General features: G+C 32.4%; 1 protein-coding gene across 3 annotated transcripts in view; it reads right to left on the reverse strand.

Moving 5' to 3' along the window:
- Window positions 1–9,057, reverse strand: part of LOC127734400 (ileal sodium/bile acid cotransporter-like) — a 52,768-nt gene extending 43,711 nt beyond the window's left edge. For all 3 annotated transcript variants that reach the window (XM_052244252.1, XM_052244250.1, XM_052244255.1), the window contains exon 1: window positions 8,971–9,057. The gene's annotated coding sequence lies outside the window, so the exon portion shown is untranslated. The remainder of the gene's footprint in view (window positions 1–8,970) is intronic.
- Window positions 9,058–9,533: the final 476 nt, after the last annotated feature.

The raw sequence follows: 9,533 nt of genomic DNA on the forward strand, positions 1-9,533 counted from the left end.
TTTCAACAAAGTAAAACAAAATGGCATATAATCAAAGCACATAAGCAAAAATAAAAAAGACGAGAATACTAAACAAATGACCATTACACAAAAACACAAAGGCGGAATGTATAAGTACCGAGCCACGCCAAAAGACTATTACCAAAAATGGACTACACTTTAAATTTCCATCAATTTCCAAGGACTACATATTCATTTTTAGAAGCTCATACACAAGGTCCAGAGAGGGATGGCAGACATGAGACCTGTTAAAACTGATAGAAAAATAAAAACGAAAAAAGTACATAGAACATCTTGGAAAACTTCACTCAATATATTATAAAATAAATATTTTTAAGATGATTGGTATGCTATCCTAAAATTTACCCAAACTATGTTTTAATAAAATAAATGTCTATCTCGGGCATTGTACCTCAGGCATGTTAAAAAGCGGGTATTGGAAAGTTACAACTGCGAGATTAAACACACTTGGATAGTTGTCTCATCGGCAATCGTACCGCATCTCTTTGTATACATATTGGAATAATGAAATTTTAAGACTGCGATTTTTTTTTTTTTTGTATTTTTTGTATTTTTATTTTTTTTTTGCAAGGGGGGGGGGGTATAATGCATAAACAGAGCATGACTTGCAAATAAGTGTGACTTTGTTATACCCCGCACTATTCTGAATTAGAGAAGGTAATATTACCAAATATTTCATTTAACAAAGATGCAACTTACTAGAATGTGAAAAAATGTCAGCTGTGCTAAGGTTCTAAATTTTGATCGAAACATTTATCAATTGCGTCATTAAATTAAAAAAAACACCTGCGATGTACATTTACCAAGGACGAGTATATGATACTGATGGAGTGATTATATACGAAAACATCATATCACTTTACAGCATTAACAATACAATATATTTATAGTTATCATTAACTTTCATAAGTTTAACAAAGTACAATACTAAGAATCGTCTTAATGTTGTATTTTTCCTGATTCCAAGTATTCACAGAGAACGTCTTTTCTTATTATGTTTCATTTGTAAGTGCATTGATAGGGTAGTTGCAATTATTATCCATAAAACACTTAACATCTCATATATCGATTAAGAAGACACGAAAGCAGGGAACAAGCAAATACTGATAGAAACGCATGAATTCCAAAAAGAACGAGGCCGGGTGCGTCGACACGGTAAGCGGCTCCTGCTATGTAATTATCACCGGGCATGCAAATCAATATTTGCTCAAAATGTCACAATCGGGCATTGGGCATCATCGGTAATATGACAGACCACACCATATTTCTGGTACAATATGAATCTGAAGATATGCGCAAACACATGTCGCTTGCGTGTTAAGACACCGACACATGCATCGGTCGATCAATTGATGATGGTGACCGTGAAATTTATGTAGTATGTCAATTACAATCAATATTCCTCACAACTGTGGTTGCGCAGTTTTTATGAAAGAAGTATAACCCTTTTAATGAGGTAAAGTGTTAAAATGGACGAGATTAACGTATTAACTGATATGTGCAAACGCCAAACGATGAAGCAGAGGGTATGTTAATGCTGAGAAATTTGAAAGTGTATTATGAAGTTGAAAGTTTGGTTTGCAATTGTCTTCAACTTCGTTAATGACTTGGTTTTAACGTTGTTAATGATTTTGTCGTCCAAGTGATTTGATTTGAGCGCTACTTAGGAATTCTATGTAGACGAAACGCACGTCTGGAGTATTAAATATAAGCATCGTTTCGTTGATGAGTTCTAATAAATTGTAGAAGATATCGAACCAAAATACGAGCATCATAAAGGCAATATGATGACATAATAGCAACGACGAGACAGAAAGTTTTTTCTTAATACTCTTTTTAGTGTAACTTAAAAAAAAATACAAGCATACATTTTGTAATTTGTATAAAATTACAAACATTACCGATAATGTGCAAACAAAGATTTCAATAACTATTTAACTCTATATTTGTAATTTCTTTTTTGTGACATTTATCTGTAATTGATTTAAAGTGAAACTACATTGACGAACATGAAATATGGATGGTTCATATCACATTGTAAAAACTAGTATGAAATATTTCTGTTTAAAACACAAAACAAAAAATGAACTTCAAAATTTAAATCTACGTTATATGATGCGATCAGTCTTTTTCCTCGTGATCATAAGCGAAGTATAATCAAAACGTCTCTTAATTCGGTCAATTACAATTTGCGTACTATTGTTATTTGAATTATGTGCAACCGAGTGAAGTGTCAGGCTGTAAATATATTAGTTTGTAACTTAAACATTTTTCAGTGGATATGGAGCATCACACGTCCACATCTTCTTAATAAAATTATTACACTGAAATAATCCTTGAAGCTGAAATAATTCTTTGTGTTTATACTCTGCAAACAGAGTGTGCATTTGTGACAGAAGAGAAATGGCAGGTCATGCATACTTTAAATACAGCAATCATAATATGCTAATGAAACGCATTTGCTTTTTGTTACCAATGTCATTCCTTTTTTCGAATGTAAAATGGTAAATATGAAGACCACACGTACCATTATTCTTCACTCAATAGTCTCTAAACTGAGATTGTTCTGTTGGCAATTTTCTACAAAAATTTGCATTTGTCATAGTTGGTTACATAAGTAGATTAGTCAATAGAGCGCTTTGGTGGAGATGTTTACTCTGAAATACACTAGTTAATCCAAATGTAAAATTTGTATTGTATTGCAGTAGTAGAACAGCATGGAGTGCCAATTTTACATTCTCCACACAATAATAATAGTAGACTATAAGATAAACATTCGAAGCTTGAATGTTAAATTCAAATCAAAATCAAAAGCAAACACAACTACCGGAAAATACATGGTTATTGGAATAGATCATGTTAGATTCACGCCAATTAGACAGCAATCTAACGCTATAGATAACCAATATTAATCTACAAGACATTAGTTAATTTTAAAAACTAGACAAGTGTCCTTATTATTACAGTATATGACCATTCATTTAACTCATTGAAAAACCGAATGTTTATCACTAAAAAAATATTCGTTTATAACATGTACGTATGAACTTAGATTTCGATCAGAAAACTGTTGTCGCTAGGGATCTTCCTTCTTTAATGAGTTCAACATCCTTTGAAACAGGAATGGTGTTAATTTAAGATCATTTTGAGCATTTTTACACACGTAAGAGCCCTCAAATTTGGACCCCAGTAATCACAATGGCAATGTTGTCTGTCTTAAGGTAGTACAAGTAATATATATTTGAATTTTGAGGTGTATCTGTAATTTGCTAGTTCCCATATAATTCCATTGAATTTACAGATGAACATTGATAATGTACAATGATTTTGCACATTGATGGTTGATTGATTTATGGTGTTTAACACCGCCTTTAACACTCTTGCCTATATCAATGTTGCCATTCTTTTTGTTGGAAGAACCTAGAGTACATAAAAATAACCAGAGACATTTTGGTACCATGCACTTGCCCCGGGGAGGGTATAAACTCACAAACTACAGTTGACAGACTAGTGATCTTTGCAGATGGAGCACTTAGAGGACTAGGCAACTACGGTACTCTATACACGTTGATACACATGATTGTATAATATGTAATAGTTGTAGGATGTATTTGAATACAGTAATAAATGTATCATACTTGCTAAGCGTTTTGAGCTACAAAGGTGGAGGTTATGAGGGACCACCTTTAATCCTTCAAAGTTTTGCATTAAAGTCAAAGTCTTTGGGGATCGGGGACTACTTTGTGATGAGTGTCAGGGGTAATCATTGCAATATGTCACTATTATCATAAGCAACATAACATATGCTAAGATTGAGAAATTAAGATTAAATATATGATGATATCATAGGTTATATACTATCTGAAATGCTTAATATTCTTAATTATGTAATCTTTTATTATTCTCCATGAAATAGTGTAATGAAGCTATAATGGTATTTTTTTGTCAAACAATATAGGACAGGGTATGACACCTCAGCTACTCACCCCTACCACAAAAAAAATTAAGTGTCAACACCCAATGAGTATTTAATATTTGAGCACACATATATGTAATTATTTATCAACTGGGTATATGGAATCAATAAGTAAGACCATTATTCTTGCTGACCTTGGATGTCTTTTTACAATTTAAATAAGGATTGTATAGTGCAAATCATTCAATAAATACTATGAAATCAACTCTAATGATGATAGGGAATAACGATAGGGTGCTATTTGTAAAAAAAAAGATATGTTGATTTCCATGGCAGGTGACCGGACCAAAAGGGAGAGAGTCAGTTTAAGTCAAAAAAGGAATTTCCTTATAGAGCTGGTATATTGGCATTTGTAAACGGTTAAATTTGTCTTTTAGTGTATTATGATATGGTTTTTGGTATAGACTTTTAAAAAAAGTTACAAGTTTAAGTCTTTACTGGTGTTGATCAACAGTATTTGATGCCGTCTATATCAACATACTGGATCTCACTCTAAAGGGGGGCTCATTGGCTTATAATCTGCTGCAAACCTGTTTAAGTGAAGTTTCCCTTTCATGAACATTATGTATCATACAACATTTGTATAAATAATACTACTTTTTGACATCTACTTTTATTCATCCATGCTTTTGCATATTTTCAGGTGAAATCTCAATTATATTATTTGTGTTGGTGATTTTACTATGCAGTGTATATGCAACATTTATGATTTCAGAGAAGTAATCATCAAAATTGAAAGTACAAAATGTTAAAACCAAACGTTTATGTTATATTAATATATTACATTAAATTGCTTATACCTAAATGTAACATTTTTAAATGCTGGTCCCTCAAAAGCTATCATTACAATTTGATTTAATAACTTTTTTTTCACTTATATTTCCTTAGTTTAACATGTATGCCTATGCACCTAACTATATAAAACAGTGCTATTAGCTTTTCTATTCGAATAGTGTTTCGGTATGTCACCTCCTCATATGCGAAGCCTACTTATAATACCCATTGCAAATAATCACATTTCAACCAGTGTAAACGGGACGAAACTCATAACCCCAAACAGACGCAATTTTATGTATTCATTGCATTCTTGGTATCATTACTCTTATTTCATCTGATATACTGAAGTACTAAAGCACTGCTGTTTATGTCTTGCATTCAATTCAGATTTCTGCCCCCAACTGTAGTTTGATTTTTCTTCAGATCAGATGTTTATATTTAAGGATAGCTCAGAAGTTTACGGTCAAAAATCAAGCTGTGATTAACTTTGGAACAGTTATATTGCCTATACAACAAGAACTGTTCATTATACTTGGTTCAGACAGTTTTGAAAATTTTTATTAATTATGTTGAATAATTTACTTGTTTACCTCCTACTTGTATTTCTGAACATTTTAACTACATCAGAGCCCACGGCTTTAAAAAAAATAATTTACAGAACAAAACAGTATATATACCATAAAATCATATTTAAGTTGATTAGATAACTTTAGGTATTAGCAGGTACTGAAAATGGTAACATCCAAGTGTGTCTACTCCCATTTGATCTACTCCCAGGTCGCAAGTGGTATTACAATTTCGTCTTCTTTAGAAAATTATAGTTTTCCGTCCGGTCTACTCTTGATGAATTTTATATGTTTTAAACATTAACTTTTTTTTTAAGTATAGTTTTATTTTAAAATTCATAAGGGATATTTAAAGGTTTTTTTTTTTTTAAAGTTTATTAAAATGTAATAGTCTCTTGTGAAGAGTTGTCTCATTGGCAATCATACCACATCTTATTTTTTATATAATAACATCTTCTTTTTTATATTATAGGGGGAAGGTTGGTATCTCACGAAAGTAAACATGTTTAAGGCGACAGCATTTTTTGCGCCAGTCCTAAGTCAGGAATATCTTGCCTTTGTTAGTCTTGTATGTTTGTTTTTTTTTTTTTTTTCATTTTGGTTCATATCTTTTGTTTCGGAGTGTAGAGTGGCGCCATTTTCCTGAAATAGTATACATAAGTGTTTCGGGGCCTACTCAAGCCAGCCTCTGGCTTCTGGATTTCTGGCTGTGTAGAATGCCCATTGGTGGCCTTGGGCTGTTTTGTGCTTTTTGGTTTTGGTGTGACTTCTTGTTCCTTATTTTGCAATCGTTTACCGCATACCAGAAGCATGAAAAAGGAGTCAAAGCCCTAATTTGAATTGCAAATTAGAAAGAACACATCATAAGGAACATTTATTAATTATTTTCAAGTTGAAGTGACTACAACGTCACCCTAAACTACTTTAAAAACTATAACCCTATTAGGAATGGATTGAAAAACAGATAAGAAGACGGACAGATACATTTACCACAAAATATAATACCACTTCAATTGGAGCATACAACTAGCCTCACAAGATGTCATAATTATTTGGACAAGCAAGATTAAAGCACTTGGACTAACAATTGAAAACCACATTGCGTAACTAGACCCAGCCCCTACTATCCACCGCCGTTAGTAGGGGCTGTGTCTAATCAGACTGCCTTTGTTGTCCTGTAGATATTTTTTCATACTGTTTCATTCTGTCACAGGGTTTTGTAACTGTGCTCGGATAGTTATTTTCGGTAATTGCTAGAAGCGATAATTCAATTTCAAAAACCTCCTTCCCCATAACACAAACGCAATTTATAGGCACATGGGGTCAAAAAATAAATGCCAGGTGACAACAGGCTACCTTAGTCTTTTGACGTTGACCTGTCAAGGAATTTGAGGAATATCGCCTGATTCATGTTTATATATTTAGGAGTAATGAGAATTAGTATTACAAATTACAGTAACTATGTCCTTAAATAACATAATAACAGTTGAAAAAAGTTGACCGCCAATCAAAATCGATTTTACAATCGGCAAGCAATTCTGGTTTTAATTCAAGTTTTCGAGTTTACGACCGTTAATGCATTATTAAAAAAGTAACTATTATTATCTGCGCGCGAGTCACCTTGATCACATCATCTATGATGGGCGACCGTAAATTATACTTTACGCCGACTATCTATAATGATCGACCGATAAACTATCATTATCCCCGATGAACTGTGATTATCTATTAATGTGGTTCCCGCGTTCCATATCTGCACGTTAATTTATATTTACGAATGATGTACTTGTACCGATGATAAAATTTAGTAAATGTTTTGACTACTTTGTGATATCGAAAACCCTGGTGTAATAATTTTTCAGTAATACAGAGATTTCTTTCGTTAAAATCAAATACGTTGTTACATACACGAGCGAATCGAACAAGTTGAGATATATAAACACCCTAAGATGGTGACAAGGGAACGTCACCATCTAAAAATGGATAATTAACAATAGGAAATGAAAAATCATCTCTTTTGTCATAAATTTTGGTATTAAGCTTCCCGTTAAAAATATAGATATCAAGATCCAGGAAAGGGCAGTGTTCATTGTTAGTATTAGCTTTATTTAAAGTCAGTTCGGCAGGATAAATCTCTTTAGTGTACATACTGAAGTCGTCATTATTGAGAGCCAATATATCATCTTAATATCTAAAAGTGTTATTATATTTTTGAATCAGATGTTGTTTCGATGGGTCTTTGCTGATTTTAGTCATAAATTGTAACTCATACCAATACAGAAACAGGTCCGCAATAAGTGGTGCATAGTTAGTCCCCATGGGAATTCCAATAACTTGACGATACACGGAATTTCCATAGCGAACAAAAATGTTATCTAGTAAAAATTCAAGGGCAGTTATAGTATCAAAGCAGGTCCAATTGACCTAGTTCTTTTGTTTGTTGTTACTATAAAACTACCTAAAAGAGTTTGAACATATATATTCGCATTCTGACTTTTTAAATGCCCATTTAATCAGGTAAACTTGGTTTTATAGCTAGCAAAACCTCTCACTTGTATGACAGTCATATATAGCATTCCATTATATTGACAACAATGTGTTAGCAAAACAAACAGATATAATAGGTAAAAATGTCACAAATTGGGGTAAAGCAGTCAACATTGTGTTTGAATCTTAATCACTATTAAAATAAATAACTATTTAAACAAAGAAAAACAAAACGGCATATAGACACTCTATAGACAAATTACATAAGCAAAAATGAAAGACGAAAATATAAAAATGACCATAGTTTTCTAATAACACAATGGCGGGATGTATAAATACCTAGCCACGCCAAAAGTATACACCAAAAATGAACTAAGCAGTAAAGGTTAAAATATACAAAGACAAATAAAAAGAATACTATAGGATAACACGAGATTCAGATAATAAACAACGTCGTCAGTACCTTGAATCTATACTTCAAGACCATCATGTAGTATTTGTGAAGTTAATACGGAATATTTATGAACAAGGTCTTGGTATCTTCCGATGAACTTTTTTTTAGAAAAAGGACGAGACGTTCTTTGACATAACCCTGGTTCATTAACTTTCTGCTCAGACACTGATGCCTTTCTGCATGGACGATTTCGGCTGTCAGTAGATAATTAAAAGAAAATTTAAGGCGCTTGACCAATGCGACGTTCGTTACAAGAAAGTTAGGATTGTACGCTATTTCCCACGCACCCACCAAAAATAACCTTCATACATAGTACCTCCTCAGTTCGTATTGACTTGTGTATTTTGAAGTTTGAGTCATATATATATGTCTGCTTGTAGATATGTTAAATATGGTATATTAAATGCGAAAAAATAACAGTTGCGGATGGTGACATCTGACTTTCAATCATTGATTGAGTCAATAAATCTTGACATACATCTCAGTGTATTTCCAACATGTAATACATCATTGAAAAGCGAAATATCTAAATATCTAAATGGTTTTGTTTAATCATATCTAATCCAAACGGTTTGTTGGATATTACGAATAAGATAATGACCCCTGTGATCGAGATAATCCAGTAAAATGTATTCCTTTTGGATAAACAGTTGGTCTATATTGTAAAATTATTGTTGCTTGGCACTTACCTTGAGATAAGTCGATATAAAGTTTTACGTCAAATGTAAAGTAACACGTGTTGTTATATAGACAATAATAGTGTACTGACTTGACATATCAACGATATAAGGATGAGGCTTAGAAACGGGGAAAAGCGAGGCTCTGCCGAGCTATTTACCCGTTTCGGGCCGAATCCTTATATTGTTGATATGTCAAGTCAATACACTATTATTGTCTTTATACTGCAATCTAGATAAAACATTTTAATTGTTGTTTATTGGGTTATTGTTATTTATTTGATTTGAATATTGGGTAAAATTTCCCTTTAAAAAGGCCTTATATTTTATGCACTATATAGTAATATGGAGTTTAGATTACATGTAAAAACAGTTTATAATAATTTTTACGTAAGTTAGTGATCTGATCCAGTTTGAAAGAGGTCAACAATTAGTATGTCTAGATCTGAATCTGTCAGACTATATAACCTAAAATTGTCCTTAAATTGAGTGAAGTTTTTTTATTTTTCTATAATTTTGATATATAATGTGTCCCAAAATTAATACACTACACTTTAAAAATATTTTTTGGATAG

Source organism: Mytilus californianus, unplaced genomic scaffold (genome assembly GCF_021869535.1).
Source record: "Mytilus californianus isolate M0D057914Y unplaced genomic scaffold, xbMytCali1.0.p SCAF_3, whole genome shotgun sequence".
In the NCBI taxonomy this organism is placed as follows: domain Eukaryota; kingdom Metazoa; phylum Mollusca; class Bivalvia; order Mytilida; family Mytilidae; genus Mytilus; species Mytilus californianus.